Source organism: Myxocyprinus asiaticus, chromosome 12 (assembly GCF_019703515.2).
Source record: "Myxocyprinus asiaticus isolate MX2 ecotype Aquarium Trade chromosome 12, UBuf_Myxa_2, whole genome shotgun sequence".
NCBI classification, from domain to species: domain Eukaryota; kingdom Metazoa; phylum Chordata; class Actinopteri; order Cypriniformes; family Catostomidae; genus Myxocyprinus; species Myxocyprinus asiaticus.
Genome location: NC_059355.1, coordinates 40212801 through 40229964, shown reverse-complemented (window position 1 = coordinate 40229964; position 17164 = coordinate 40212801). Strand labels below are relative to the sequence as shown.

Sequence of the window (17164 nt, the reverse complement as noted above, 5' to 3'; positions counted from 1 at the left end):
AATGGTAAATAACAGCATTACAGCAGCCATATTACCCAGTAGCTCTTGCCTGCTTGCCCACTAAAGCTATGCAAGGTTGAGCCTGGCCAGTACCTGGATGGGAGACCTCCTGGGGAAAACCAAGGTTGCTGCTGGAAGTGGTATTAGGGAGGCCAGCAAGGGGTGCTCACCCTGCGGTCTGTGTGGGTCCTAATGCCCCAGTATAGTGACGGGGACACTATACTGTAAAAAAGCACCGTCTTTCAGATGAGATGTTAAACTGAGGTCCTGACTCTCTATGGTCATTAAAAATCCCAGGACACTTCTTGTAAAGAGTAGGAGTATAACCTCTGGCATCCTGGCCAAATTCCCCCCATTGGCCCCTATCTATCATGGCCTCCTAATAATCTTCATCCCTGAATTGGCTACTTCACTCTATTCTCCTCTCCACCAATAGCTAGTGTGTGGTGGGTATTCTGGTGCACTATGGCTGCCGTCGCATCATCCAGGTGGATGCTGCACACTGGTGGTGGTTGAGGAGATTCCCCCTATACTATGTGGAGCACTTTGAGTGCCTAGAAAAATGCTATATAAAAAGTAAGGAATTATTATTATTATTAAAGTATTCATAAATCATAGTAGAACTCCCTTGGTACTGCCTTTCATTTTCGCTCATTTTACTTAAAAAAACAATACAAATACTGTACAAAAGCTTTTTTTTCTGTAATACAGTAAAAAATTACTGCATTACAGTAATGAGATTCATCATAGAAAACAATGGGACTGTTGGCACATTTTAAATATCTGGGGCATTTTTGTCACTTTAAATGGCATTTTTGCTTTGAGCCCCACTTAATTTCTAAGTCTTATTCAAAACCAGTTCCATGTTCTAGAATCATGACACCAAAAATATTTCCATTTTTCCGTCACTGTGTTTAGAACACTGTACTAAAATACTCAGAAAAAGGAAATATGTTTTAGTAGAGGTTTGAGTTTGCCATCTTAATTGAATGTGATGAAACTAAAAAGTACTAAAAGAAATGTTAATGGAATCATTAATGAACTGGAATCATTAAATTCCTTACGAATCTCATCTCCTACATTTGACTGCAGCAAATGTCTATCGGCCAGAAAGTGGTCAGGACTGCGGATCCTGACATTTTCACCTTCCATGAAGTCGATATATTACAAAAATATTTTCCAGAGACCATGCTTTCCAAAAAATCTCACTGGAAAGCCACTGCACATGCTAAATTAAAAATATGAAAATGGTATTTTCTCAGAAGCTGTAGTATGAGAATGCTATAAGTGCTGCTGTGGTGAAGATGTCTGTTGGATTCACTCCAAAATTTTCAATATAAATGAAATTATTTCATGAACAGCTGGGCTTCGATTCAGCCATAACAGCAATAGAATGTATCAGACATTCTTAAAACATGCTCTTTTGTCTAAATTTATGAATTGGAGTCAGAGCCGTTGTCTAGAGGTTGGTGCATGTACTCTGAGCTGTTGAACACATGTGACTGATGCACAAGTTCAAATCCATCTCTCGATGTTTCACAACCCCATTTACCCCTTCTTCTCCCCATGTTTTCCTATCTTTTCTCCACCATTGTATACAAAGTTACAAAAAGGCCAAAAAATGAATGATAGACCTTGCCTGCTCCTTGTGTTAGATCCGAAATCTAAAGACAGCTTCGTCAATGGATAATAAAGAATATCAGTTTTCAAATGATAAATATTCTGTAAAGTAAGTCTTTATTTTAAAAATAAATGTTAACAAAAATTTGTGTATATCTACAGTTGAAGTCAGAAGCTTACATACACCTTAGCCAAACACAAGTTTTTCACAATTCCTGACAATTATTTGTAGAAAACATTCCCTGTCTTAGGTCAGTTAGAATCACTATTTTAAGAATTTGAATGATCAGAATAATAGTAGAGAGAATAATTGATTTCAGCTTTTATTTCTTTTATCACATTCCTAGTGGGTAAGAATTTTGTTAGTATTTGGTAGCATTGCCTTTAAATTGTTTAACTTAGGTCAAATGTTTTGGGTAGCCTTCCACAAGCTTCTCACAATAAGTTGCTTTTTTTGGTTGAACTAACCCTTTAAATAAGGGACAATGGATGTCTGGATGCATTCATTTCGGCCAAAATGCGGGACATCATGGCTATAATGAGACAGATGAGAAAACAGGCAGTCTTACTACCATATACTTTCCATTGTTTTTTTGTTGCACTCCGCGTTCTTCCGCCATATTTAAATGATTGAATCTCAAATCAATATTTATGTATTTCTTTGCTAAGTAACCATGTAGTAAGCATGATCCGGCAAATGGCTGACTATAAATGGCTACATCTTTCAATACAAATATCTTTGCAAAGCCTGAATCCTTGGTTCTCAGAAAAGTTCATCCATGAATCCAAAGAATCCAAATATTTATTCCCACATTTACGCATTCAGGAACTTTGTTTGAATTAGCTACTCATTCCGAACGTTGGGATCCATTAGAAGGCTATGCAGAGATACAGTTTTTCCACAACCAGGAACACAACAACATCTGGGGACCTAACTTTACTCTTCGCTGGTTAAAAGCAACAATACAATAGTACTGTGTTGCAGTATCCCATCTGTATTATCTCTCTGTTAACTCACTGCCCATGATGATTACATCTGATGTGGAGGCATGGACTGTGCAAATGACACTGCACAGTGACGTCACTTATTTTCAAAACGAGTAGTTTTTGCAGTACAATATATTATCTTTTTTGGACTGGAGAGGAAGCTTTGAGTTCTAAAACTGACAGTATATTTTTATAATACAATGACAATGAATCTTATACGTCAAAATATCAAGGAAAATTTGATTCCTCATGTCATGACCCCTTTAAGAGATGGTTGAAAAAACGTGCATGCTTGCCAGATGTGTAATCCATCCTGCTCCAGAATTTGAGAAACAGAAAAGGACAAATTTGGCCTGATAATGCTGGAGTGTAGAATGAGCACTGTTTGTGTGTGTAAGTGTATGTGTGTGTCGTGGCTCCCAAGGCGGCAGCAGTCCCTAATCCCCCGGATATCCATGGCGAGTGTAACAATGAGGGCACGTAACCTGACACCTCTCCCTGCTCGGCACTTAGAGCCAGCACTCCAGTGCAATACTGATAACTGAAGGGTGGTTATGACATCCTCCGACTGCCTGTTCTCACCACACACACACACACACACACACACTCACACACACACACACACACACACACACACACACACACACACACACACACACACACACACACACACACACACACACTCTGCCCCCTCATTGTCTTTTTCACAATGCTTGCAAGGCAGTACTATATTGATTTATCTAAAACTTTCTGGTTATTTTTTTCTTCTTCCTCTTCCTTCCTTATTTTTCTACCTCATTATTCCTTTTTCTCCTTCCTCTTCCTTATCCTTTCTCTAATTCTTTCTTCTTCATCATCCTTCCTCGTCCTCGTCCTTCCTTTTTCCTCCTCCCTATTGTTCCTTCTTCCTCCTTTTTCCTTCTTCCTATCTGTTCCTCCTCCTTTCCTCCCTCCTCTTCCTTCTGTCCTTCTTCTTTAATCCTCTACCTCTCCCCTCTTCCTTCCTGTTCCTCCTCCTTTTTCCTCCTTTCTTCTATATATGTATAAGAGAAAAATCCACCCGACAATGCTTCATTAATGCAGAATTTGGAGCCTAACACTGAAGTTTACATAAACTTCAAAGGGATAGTTCACCTAAAAAAAAAATTCTGTCCTTATTTGCTCACCCACATTTCGTTCTAGAGTTCAAACCATGCGTTTTGAAGTATGTTCATATACTCTTTTTTTCAGTACATTGAAAGAAGTAAATGGGGACTGCAGCTGTCAGTCCATAACATTTTGCCTAACATTTCCTTTTGTGTTTCATGAAAGAAAGTCATACAGGTTTGGAACAACATGATGGTAAATGATGACAGATGTTTTATTTTTGGTACTATCACTTTAACATTATTCATTTGCTGCCTAGCAAGTACTGGTGTTTCCTATAAGAAATGCAAATCTAGTTTCTCTTTTACACCCTTTCATTGTCTCCTACTCTTTTGCTCTCTCAATCTCCTTCATTTCTCTTCATCTCCCACCCTCTGTTTTGCCTAACCACCAGTTGTAAACCCCCAGCCAGCACTGCTCCATGAGCCCCCCTCAGCAGGCTTATTTACACCAGTGGTTAATAGCCTGGGGGAGTGCATGAGTTATGATGACATGCTAGAATGACTCCGGGTGCATTCTTAACAAGCTGCTGAGAGAAGAGCAGAGGGAAGGGGGAGTGGGCGGGCGAAAAACACGAAAAGAAAGGGAGAGTGAGAGAGAAGAAAGGCATATGCCCCCCCTACCCCAATAGTAAAGGGAAGGGAGAGTGGGTGGGTGAAAAACACGAAAAGAAAGGGAGAGAGAGAGAAGCAAAGCATATCCCCCCCCCCCAGCGCTTGAACTCGGAGGCTAGCGATTACACAGCCTACAATTAAGCATGCCGCTTGTCAAGGTGTTTAAGAATTGACCTAGTATTTACCCTCCTAATAAAACAAAAGTCGTTGGGAATAATTAGAGCAAATTGCTGTAATTACTAGTGGAGTTGAAAATGATTGATGTAATATGCATAGACAGATCTGGAGCAATTTACAGACTGTGTGTGTGTGTTACAGACGTATCACTCGTTACAAGACAAGCTGGTGTCTTTCGGAAGGAGGGCTTTGTGTTACCTGCTCTATCGCCATTTCTCTCTGATCACAAACACAGTAAACGGTGTAGCTCGCATTTTTCAATCTGGTAAGTCTCTCTGTTTTCCTTTCCTTTCCAGGGTGTCATTCTTGTGCCAAGAAATAATTAAATCAGGTTTCCGAAACACTCCTTCCATCTTCGACTGGTCGGACTCACGCCATTGGTTGAGGCAACATTGCTGGGTTAGGCTGGCTGGGATTACAAGTAGACCGATATTGGTTTTACCAATTAATTTGGATACTTGTAGCCTCAATGCCCGTCATAGTAAGTAGTTTTTTTTACATTCTATAAATAGCTTTTTAATACTATGGGCCGATTAATCAGTTATCAGCCTTTTCCACCACCTTAGTTATCGGTATCTGCAAATTCCACTATTGTTGGACTATTGTCCACTATTGTTGACTTAGTTGAAATACTATGACAAACAGAGCAATGCTTCGAAGGTTCCCACACCAAAGGTGTTCACACTTTTGGGGGAACTCGACTGATAAATGGCTTACATATAGCTGTTTCTGCTTATTAAACTGGGATAGAATTATTTCATTTTTTTCTTAAATCACACACTTCTTCTTTAAACTCAGATCTCTCAGCTATTTCCAAGCCACCAAGGGCTCAGGTCAAGACTAAACTTCTGACCTAAGGCTGACCCTATAAACCCTGCAGTGCTTTCCCCTCATTATGGAAATCCCTGCTGCGGCCACATTGAAAGCACGTGGATCTTTTACATTTAACTTCATATCTTCAAGCAAGCTAGTTACCTCAAATTATCCAATTGAGATTTATTTGGCAGCTATATAATTTTGTAGAACAACATTTGAAGTCAACATGAAAAGTCAAAATTTACCAAATTTATTTTCTTAATACATGTAAATGGTCTTACTGTGCACAATTTATCAATAAAAACAAATAACGAGAGTCTTGGAAAAAGAAGCGTTATCATTGGAATACACAGAAATGCTCCTGAGTGTGAACTTGATCTTCAGCCTTCATATCCTGTTCAAAAAGCTTCCTCAGCTTTTTTTTCTCTCACTGAATATCCTATTTCAAGAGAAATGCTTTTTGAGCTGCACTTTGCAAAAGTAAAATGGGTTGTGAATGCCATTTCATCTCGCCTTTAAAGACCCCTTAAAATCGCTCACTGAGCACAGTTTTCTGTCCTACGCATTTCCTATTGAAACAGGAAGGTTGAACAGTAACAGTTGCTCATATGAAAAATGGAGGGCTCATATGAAAAATGGAGAGTAGGCCGTTAACTGTGCTACTTGCTGGTCAGTTGCAAGAAAAGGGACATTCTCATTCTGGAGAGCATTTGATTGGACCAAAGTCTGTAGAGCAGCATGACTCATCATCTGCTAAAAGTGAATTTTGTCAAAGTTTAGGATTGGACTATCGTATAGTTGACCTCAAAGCAAATACAAATTTCCTCTAAATTTGATTTCATGTGGTATTTAAGGGATGGATGACAACCAGAACTTGACACATGGGAATTAATTTAACTCAACATTCCCCATCCTTCCACGAACATCAGGGTGCTTTGCTAAAAGATGTTTTCCATGACGGTAAAGTCAACAGATTGGTCATGTCTTGTGTGCTTAGTCTTGCTGTTTTGTCAGTGTGAGTTAAGAGCGAGAGAATCAGACAGGAATGTTCTGGCACTTCTTAAGGAATCAGGGATTCTTCCAAGTATGCACCGTTGGCTTTGATATCTCTGAGAGAGTAGAGATCATTAAATCAAAGAAGACATCTGTTAGGGAGACAGAAGCGTTGTGTAAACACGTTGAGGGTGTGTGTGGTAAGATTATCCAGTACATATTGACTTTAGCGCTCATAAATAAGTGCAATTAAAGGGCTTGTAAAAATTGGGATTAGCGGGGTATGGCTTATTGAAAGTTAAGTCAGAGCAGAGGCTACAAGGTAGAACAAGATTAGATAAGCACAATTACACTTCACTGATCATAGGTTAATGTCAGGTACTGGTAGCTGCTTGTGCTGACAGGAGAATGATATGTAAGAAGGCCCTTTCCCACATAGAGTCCTGGTACTTTTCCCTTAGTAACTTTTTAGATGAGAACCTTATGAGGAAAAGAACACCCGAGTAGACTTTTCCCCTGTTGCATTCGCACTCACAAAGTAACCACCGTAGTGACGTCATTTAGAATCGACCATTTTTATTCTGATGTTATTTGCATGTGCGTTTCAATAGCAACAACAAAATCAACAACACAGACGGAGGATGCCGGGATAGGAGCTACACTTTTGTTGTTTAGGCCTGTTTTATACGAACTTTGATGCATCTGAAAACGTAGGCAGCTGCCTTATCAGTTAATGGTTTAAACAACAGTGTTTTTGGATGAATGAAACTCTCTGAACTGTTTAAAAGGCACCTTATGTCATCCTACCTTCATCCATGCTTATACAGCCTCTGAAGGCAGCATTTTCCAGTTTTCAGACACAGCCTGTGTCTTCAGCTTACAGTTTAAACTGGGCTCGTGAGGCAGCCGGAGTGAGAGATCAGACAAGGCGGTGAAAGTGCTGTTTAACTGCGCAGCACACGCTGAACTCAGCGGACAACATGTTGAATGCACTATAAACTTATTTATCAACACAATCTTTTACAATACAGGCTTTTATGACTTAACATAAATTACTGTACTGAAATACTCACTCACTGACTTAAAAAAGACATCTTGATCAAGTGTGTATCAGGCACGCAATACTTCCCTAATGTAAACAAGATTTAATGACATCATAGGATGTGGGCTAAGATATCACTTACAAGAGACTAGCTAGTTTTTACTTTGTCATAAAAATTCCCAAAAAATTTTTTTAACGTTTTTTTACTACAATGAATTTAATAGCAATACATCATATTATATCAAATTATGACATTATTTGATCATTTTAATTGTTGGATACAGTTCATCACCATTTACTTTCATTGCATCTTTTTTCGCATACATTGAAAGTAAATGCTGACTGAGGCAAAGTGTACAGATAAATAAATACATAAACTACATTAGAATGGGTAACAGGTTTTCACATTTTTCAAATTCAGTCAAAATTAAAATCAGTAGGGACTAGCTAGTTTTTCTGTTTTAGGTAATTGTAAATTTTAAAATGTTTTTTTACTACAATGTATGGAATATTAATTCAACAGATTATGTCAAAAATTGTGTAATGTAAATGTAAAAAATATATCTATTAATTTTAATTGACCGTTGAGAGCGAGAACCCCTAATCGCGACCACGAGGAGGTTACCCCATGTGACTCTACCCTCCTTAGGAGATCTGGCTGGTGTCACTCAGCACACAGCCAGGGGTGGCAGTCAGCGTCAATACTCGCTGAGCTACCCAGGCCCCCTAGAATGCGGCTTTCTTAAACATCATGTAAATGTAAACGCTGTTTTCCTAACACTGTTTAAGGGATTAAGAGAAAACGGTTTAATACACCTACAGTAGTGTTAGAAAAAGAACTGCCAGAGAACGCGGCTTATGTGGCCATATAAGTGTCGTTTTTACAGGTTTTTGAACTGTGTGTATTAGTGCGCTGGGGATATCCTGGAGTATGATGTAAGAGGAAAACTCCACTATTGCAGTCCACTAATGTTGTGTCAGGTCGCTGTGGAAAGTTAGTGAAAAAAACATAGCAGACACTGTGGGATATCTGGAAATAAAGCAAAGCAACAGAGAAAAATAAAATAGTAAAGTCGTCCTCAGATCCCATGTTCTTTATTTACACCAGCGATGAGAGAAAATTAGGTTGCTGTGGAGAAAGCTGCTAACTGATTGAGCCGTAAATGGGGGCAAAGAGTACGAGTTTTAAGGCAGGCGTACACGGTGCGATTTTCAGCTGACGTGCGAGCTCCCGACCGTTTTTTTCCAGTTGGGAGAGATCACGTGGAAATTATTGGTACTCGTGTGGTCGCAGCTCGCATCGTGTGAGAGGAATTATGAGTGGAGCTGAGCAGCTAACGAGCAGCTCACGACCTACCGATAATTTTTAAAACTGTCTTAAAAATGTGGCCACTTTCGGCTTGAATCCGTGAGGTGTGTGTGGTTGAATGAGCTGATTTGGCGATCTCCCTGAAATTCACCAATCAGGAGAAAGTGTTACAACTCACATGATCAATGAAAATTGAGTGTTCATGAAGCTTTTACACATTTGGAGAAAATGATTGTGTTAAAACTGTGTTTTTCCCATATTATTCATGACCACATAACTGGGAATGATTCTACAAAAATGCCATGCTGTTCTCTGCTCTTCAAACAAATGATTTTCCATACGGTTGCTCTAGAAAAAGATCTTTATCACTTTGACGGACAGAGTTTTAAAATGGTCTATTTTTATTTGTAGTACTTGCATTTGTTATAGTTCTAGGGCTTAATTTAGGGGATATAGCATTTGTTATAATTGTATAAGCACACGATAGTGGATATGTGATAGATTTTTTTAACTCCCCAAGTGTGTGTCTGGTGAAACCAAGGACTTCTAGGTTGAAAGTTCTACCTGTCAATCAACCTTGCTGTGTGCGGCTTTAAAGCGCATTTACATGGACAAGACCTCACAGATCTTCTTCAGAATGTCTGCTATCAACATGCAAGCAGTGACACAGATGAGAAGGATGTAGCCAACATCTAAAGCTGAATAGTTCAGTTAGCCTATACTCCACTAAAATAACTTTTAGAATTCTGCACTACAGGTGCATCTCAATAAATTAGAATGTCGTGGAAAAGTTCATTTATTTTAGTAATTCAACTCAAATTGTGAAACTCGTGTATTAAATAAATTCAATGCACACAGACTGAAGTAGTTTAAGTCTTTGGTTCTTTTAATTGTGATGATTTTGGCTCACATTTAACAAAAACCCACCAATTCACTATCTCAAAAAATTAGAATACATCATAAGACCAATTAGTGAATTGTTGGCCTTCTGGGAAGTATGTTCATTTACTGTATATGTACTCAATACTTGGTAGGGGCTCCTTTTGCTTTAATTACTGCCTCAATTCGGCGTGGCATGGAGGTGATCAGTTTGTGGCACTGCTGTGGTGGTATGGAAGCCCAGGTTTCTTTGACAGTGGCCTTCAGCTCATCTGCATTTTTTGGTCTCTTGTTTCTCATTTTCCTCTTGACAATACCCCATAGATTCTCTATGGGGTTCAGGTCTGGTGAGTTTGCTGGCCAGTCAAGCACACCAACACCATGGTCATTTAACCAACTTTTGGTGCTTTTGGCAGTGTGGGCAGGTGCCAAATCCTGCTGGAAAATGAAATCAGCATCTTTAAAAAGCTGGTCATCAGAAGGAAGCATGAAGTGCTCCAAAATTTCTTGGTAAACGGGTGCAGTGACTTTGCTTTTAAAAAAACACAATGAACCAACACCAGCAGATGACATTGCACCCCAAATCATCACAGACTGTGGAAACTTAACACTGGACTTCAAGCAACTTGGGCTATGAGCTTCTCCACCCTTCCTCCAGACTCTAGGACCTTGGTTTCCAAATGAAATACAAAACTTGCTCTCATCTGAAAAGAGGACTTTGGAACACTGGGCAACAGTCCAGTTCTTCTCCTTAGCCCAGGTAAGACGCCTCTGACGTTGTCTGTGGTTCAGGAGTGGCTTAACAAGAGGAATACGACAACTGTAGCCAAATTCCTTGACATGTCTGTGTGTGGTGGCTCTTGATGCCTTGACCCCAGCCTCAGTCCATTCCTTGTGAAGTTCACCCAAATTCTTGAATCAATTTTGCTGGACAATCATAAGGCTGCGGTTCTCTCGGTTGGTTGTGCATCTTTTTCTTCAACACTTTTTCCTTCCACTCAACTTTCTGTTAACATGCTTGGATACAGCACTCTGTGAACAGCCAGCTTCTTTGGCAATGAATGTTTGTGGCTTACCCTCCTTGTGAAGGGTGTCAATGATTGTCTCCTGGACAACTGTCAGATCAGCAGTCTTCCCCATGATTGTGTAGCCTAGTGAACCAAACTGAGAGACCATTTTGAAGGCTCAGGAAACCTTTGCAGGTGTTTTGAGTTGATTAGCTGATTGGCATGTCAAAATATTCTAATTTTTTGAGATAGTGAATTGGTGGGTTTTTGTTAAATGTGAGCCAAAATCATCACAATTAAAAGAACCAAAGACTTAAACTACTTCAGTCTGTGTGCACTGAATTTATTTAATACACAAGTTTCACAATTTGAGTTGAATTACTGAAATAAATGAACTTTTCCACGACATTCTAATTTATTGAGATGCACCTGTAAATGTCATGTTTGTGCTTAAATGAAATCCAAGTATAACCGACAGAAACAGTGCGCAAATTTTCCGCACTTTCTTTTTAATCTTGTACATTTTGTGCACTTTATAGTTGTGTCGTGTATGATTGCACCTGTACGATTATCAGATAAACCGACTTGTAACATGTGCTAGGGCTCACGACCTCCCAAGTGTCAGAACTCGCACCGTGTACGCCTGACTTTACACAGTGCATGTAAACGTGAACACCATTTTCATGCCTTAACCAGCCTTCTTGTAATAAACTGCTTTCTGGTGTCCATGTAAATAAGCTCATTGTTGAATACAGTTGAAGGTCAAGACCACTGAGACAGGACAGGCCAAAATCACCATTTTAAGGGGAAACAGACATTTGATGTGTTCAGAACTAGCTATTTTATGTTCGATACTATTTTACCTACAAGAAACATATCTAGTGGTTCTCAGAAAAAATGAACAAACTTGGGATTCTTGCCTCTTATACTTTACAAAATAAGAGAGATTAAATAAATGCCAATGTGAATGCACTTTAATTGGGTTGAAAATTAGATGGATTAGATGTCTGCCCATAGAGATTGCGATTCCTTTTGCTCCAAAGTGTCATATCTATACTTACTGTACATGTTCTTTTAAATACAGTATACCTTGGTTTCCTCAAGGTACAGATTTCTAAATATGCTCCTGGGTTGTAATCCTCTTGCTTACTTATCTTTTCACAGTGAGTCTCTCTGACATTTCGAGTCTACAATTTGTAGATTTACAACCATCAAAGCCCCGTGAGCAATATGGCTCCAATTTAATGAACGTTAACGGCGGCCTTGTCACATCACAACTCCCGCGTAATTAATTTGTCGGTGGAGCGCAAATGGAGGTGTGTACCTGATGTGTGTGTACTCTAATTTGAGGCACTTCATTTAAGCGGCTGTGAAAGCAAACAGTTGTAGGTAGTAGGAAAACAAACCCATTAATGGTGCTGCAAGAGGAAAGCCGTGATGGAAATGTTATCCAGGGGTAAATATTTGAACAGCCCGCTGGCTGCTTGTCTGGTTGTTCTCCAGGAGATATTTTAGAGGACTATTAATCCAGTGGGTTCTCAAGGAGATTGAGGAGGGAGAGGATGTTTAAGCATGATGGAACATCTCCACCCATCTGGAGGTGCACCGTAGGCAAATATAAACCATTGTATATAACTGGAGCGTTCAGGAGTGTGTCTGTTTTGCATTTAACTGCAAAGCTTGTATTCTGTTTCCACTTGTTTTTTGCTGTTTTGTACTGGAGTATGGTTTGTTGGAGGCATAACCTAGTGGTAAGTGTGCACGGTTTGGCACATTGAGCTGTGGTGCTTATGTGGGAGATGCAAATTCGAGGCCAACTTGTGTCATTTTCTAATCTCTTAACACCCTCCTTTCTTCTCTCTATTCCGGAAGTTCCCAAACTTAAGAATCCTACAGCCCTCCCTAAGAAAAATTGGTGGCACACTAACTCAAACACTAACTTTTATTGAGCTTATTTACTTGCATGATCTTACACGATTAACCTTAATCAGCCAACAATGTATATTGTCATGCAAATGCTAAATTATTTTCCTTTATTGGGGCATGGTCATAATGGTTTAAGCAAAAACGATTGGCACATGTATATTTTTGCCCATTACCCTGATTTCACCCTGCGTGTGAACACATTTACCGCCGTTCTTACCGGCTTTTCCAGTGTGTGCAAGTGTTGTGCGCATGCTGATTTACATTTTGGCATCAAAAGCAGAGAATAAACCGATGATTTAAATCTAATGTAAATGCAGGTTTCTTTCATTGTTGGTTTTCTTGAATAAGTTGATTTTTGATGGTTACTCATCGTTTAATTAATAAAATTCAAGAGTAATTTGTACCAATTTGCAATATACTGTAACATTTTTATTTATCAAAAGAAGCAAGAAAGCAGTGCATACATGGTGTAATTGCGTCTGTTTCATGCTCGGCTTTTAATAAACACTTCTTACCAAAAGGAATATTTGGCTTGCTTAGTGTTTGCAAAGTGTTATGATGTCTTGGAATTCTTTTGGTGTCAAAGTAAGTGTACTTTCAAGGTATTTTAAAAACCACCTTATGCCATTGAGAACTTGACATTTTTGCCAAGTTCTGTCATAGCTCATTGAGATTCATAGTTTTGCCTTGGCAGTAATTGTGCGATTAATCTTAAAAAGTACATTGACATATTCATGATGTCTTGTGACAATATTCTTTCACATACAGCAGTTTTTAAAGGATTTCAACTTTGCTAGTCTCAGTATGGTTTTGACACAGACAGATGTCTGAAGAAAGATGTCATGAATATATAGATGACTACGAAAATGTGTGGTTTGTCAATATTTTCCAAGTGATTGCTGGTATTTGTACAGGTTTATTGAACAGTTCTGGATCTGGCACTGGACTCAGGCTGCAAATTCTAGAAATATTATGCTTTCTGCTTCATTCTATGAATGGAATCCACATGAAATCAGTAAAAGAAGCTGTTATAACAACTCGATAATGATTGAAAGTAAGATATTTGCATTAGATTATGTGTAATTTGTAATGTTTACATGGGCTAATGCTAATGCTAGCACCTTTGCCATAGTATTGCACCTGTTACCCCAGTATGCCAGCCTTTGCCGCAGTAGGACCTGAAAATATTTATAGATGAAATTACTCTGATGTTCTTTCGAGCTGCAGATTTCAATGGTGGAAATAGGCAGTGCTGCAGTTTTAATTATCTTTTAAGCTTTACAGAATGTAATAATGTCTGTTAATGTTAATAAAAGTTATTAAAAGGACTATCTATGGTTTACAGTGAAGAAATTATGTGGGTTCTTTTGAGTCTGTATGATTATGTCAGACATGTAACAGGTTGATGAATACACATCCTCACATGTTTAACACACTTCGAAAGCCTAACTTAGAAATAAAAACTACCATCAGACATACAATGTGCCTTAACTGCTTAAATTATTAACCCACATACAATAAATAATAATATTTTACTTCAGTATGAACCGATTCCATATCAAAACGTAATAACAGCCATTTTCGATAGAACAATATTATTTACTGCATTCAAAATAAATCCAAAGACATAATTTTAGCAGTATCACATTATTTTTATTCACTTATCCTTTCACACACATTACTCCATGCGCTGCGGTGGTGGAGACGGGTCCCGTTCCTTCTGTTACATTTGGTCATATTAGATCAAAATTAGATTATATTTAACCTCATATCTGTCACAGCGACAGCACTTTGGAAATTAAAAACCTGCAGGTGTTCACCTAAACAACCCAACAGTATATGACTGCGGCTCTGAAGATGAACACATCTCAAACACACACACAGATCAGATTTTTCCACCATGTGATGAGAGCTCGTTGATTACGAAAACGTAAAATTGAGAATTTTTGTTTTATTTCAGTTAGTTTTTTAATAACTGCTGTTAGTTTAGTTTAGTTTTAGTTTTTCATTTATTTTGAAATATTTTATTTCAGTCTACGAAAATATTTTTTTATCAATTTTCATTTTCGTTTCAGTTTTAGTTTATGAAACTAACCTTGCACAGCCCTGGTTATTCTCAGATTTTGATGTCTTGCACATATTGGATAAGCCGGTAAGAACGCTGGTAAAGGTGTTTACATGCAGTGCAAAATCGGGATAATGTGCTGATCGGTTTTATGGTTTATGAAATTACCCCAGTGAAGGAAAACTGTTTAAGACGTTTACATGACCACATTCGTTGTCGGCCTATTAAGCATAATCGGTGTCAAATTCTGCTTGTAAACACACTTACTGACACCATTTATACCATTTTAATACATTTGTGGCTTATGGCTGAATCTTAACGAACGTGTGCTTGTCAAATTTCATCCCAAAATAAGTAAATAAGAAATTATATTTTACATAATTATATTTAATTATATAATTGGATATAAATGATATATTACATAAATCAGTAATCAGGAAAATCAGACCTTTCCTGTCTGAATATGCTACACAGCTCCTGACCAAGCTCTGGTCATTTCAAGACTGGACTACAGTAATGTCCTCTTTGCCGGTCTGCCAGCTAGCACTACTAATCCACTGCAGATGGTACAGAATGCTGTAGCGCATCTGGTCTTCAATCAACCAAAGAGGGCTCACGTCACCCCACTCTTGATTTCACTCCACTGGCTGCCAGTAGCTGCCCCATTAAATTTAAGGCTTTGACTCTGGCCTTCAGGATAGCCAATGGAACAGCACCCTCTTATTTCAATTCACTCCTCCAGGTATGTCCCAACTCGTTCTCTGCGGTCAACGAACCGCCTGGTGGTCCCATCGCAAAGAGGCACAAAGTCCATTTCATGATGTTTCTCTGTGCTGGAATGAGATTCCAACCTCCAAAAGATCTGCTAATACAATCTCAGCATTCAAGAAACAGCTGAAAACACATCTGTTCCATGAGCACTTAACCAATCCACACTAAATGCATTTACTATTTAACAATAATAAAAAAAATTCCTTGTCTGTCTCTTCCTTCTGCACTAGTATCTTCACTAATCCAGCCACTGTGAGAAGATGGCAGTGCGATACTGCAGGTATTGTTGACTTTTGTATGACAAATTGCTTGTTATGGTCCTCATTTGTAAGTCGATTTGGATAAAAGTGTCTGCTAAATGTAAATGTATAAAGAAAATTAAGCATATTTTCCAGTTCTTTTAGATATTTTATTGCCATTTGTAACAAAGTTCATAATGGGGTTGTAAGGAGGAAGCGGGAGATGGTGAATCCAACTCAAACAGTATTTATTTTGTAACACAAAAATTGCTTTTCAGCACTTCAGCTGAGACTTCCCCCTCCCTTACGTCAACCTGATGCTGACGTAGACACCCCCGGTTCCTCCTCCCCAGCCAGCGCATCCCACATCCCACATGAAGACGCTCTGTTACAGGATCCATCTGCACAAATTTCCCTTAATAATGTGGAAAATGCTGGCCAATTCGTGCCCAAAATTAGCGGATGGGTGCGGCAGGAACTAACCGGAGCCTCGACACTATGATTTTGTCCCTGCAATTGAGTCGTCACAGTCACTACAGGGAAGTGTGGATATCCCCATGCACACACTTTCACCTTGTGACTAGCACCCAAAGCCTCGTCTTGAATCAGGCATTGATGATGGACCCGAATCTACCAAGGCCTGGTAGGTACACCCCTTATTACTCATGGGTATGCAGTATGTCCCAGCTCGATCGGGGGTAGCCTGCGGTGCATCGGGGACCCGGACCAATGTCCCCACCTCCATCACCGGGCACTGGTCCCCGCAGCTGCAACAGACCGGCCCAGGATCTACGCCCGTGCCCATGGTAGCAGGTCCACCAACCTGGGAGTGAGAGTGGAGAGGGGCAGGGGAAACCGGCAGGTAGTGCAGTCCGCGGAGCTGAGGAGCCAGTTTGGGAGGGGGCACTCCCACTGATCTATATATATAACTAGATTGCTCATGATGCCACAGCAGTGAAGCTACTGCGCCGCCATCTTTGTATTCCCTAACATTCTGTACTCCCTATTGGTCTTAATGGGAAATCATCTGTTTTTGGTGAGTAATTTTTACTCATCCAGTCACTTTAAAAAATTAGTTTTAAGTCTGCATATACAGCATCACAATGCAATCTTCCTTTTTATTTTTATTTCCTTTAATTAGTTTTAGTTACATAATTAGTTATTTATTTGGACTCTCATTTTGTTCCCCTGCTTATTCTAAGTGTGTGTTAAGTTACTCTTTACTGCAGCAGCATTACCTTCAGCGGCACACGTGTGACCTCAACAGAAACAAGTTTAAGAAACTGAGGTAAGATATCAGTAGACATTTTCAAATATGTTTTGCAGGCTTTAAAGTGTTAATTCTGAATATATATATATATATATATATATGTGGTGTAACTTTTGTTTACGTTGAACATTCATTGTGGTTATTTTCTTAGGCTAAATGAATATTAGCTATGTAGCTAACGTTAGTTTAGGCAAATGTGGGCTTGCATTAATTCTCCGTGTTTGATTTGTACTTTTTGCAGTGCAGTCCTGAACACGGCCCAACTCACGGGCATTATTAAATAATCATCCCATTGAATGTTAG

General features: G+C 39.1%; 1 pseudogene; it reads left to right on the top strand.

Annotated features, from left to right (window-relative positions):
- The window catches only part of LOC127448802 (protein SHQ1 homolog), a 51150-nt pseudogene that overhangs the window by 14112 nt on the left and 19874 nt on the right, over window positions 1-17164 (top strand).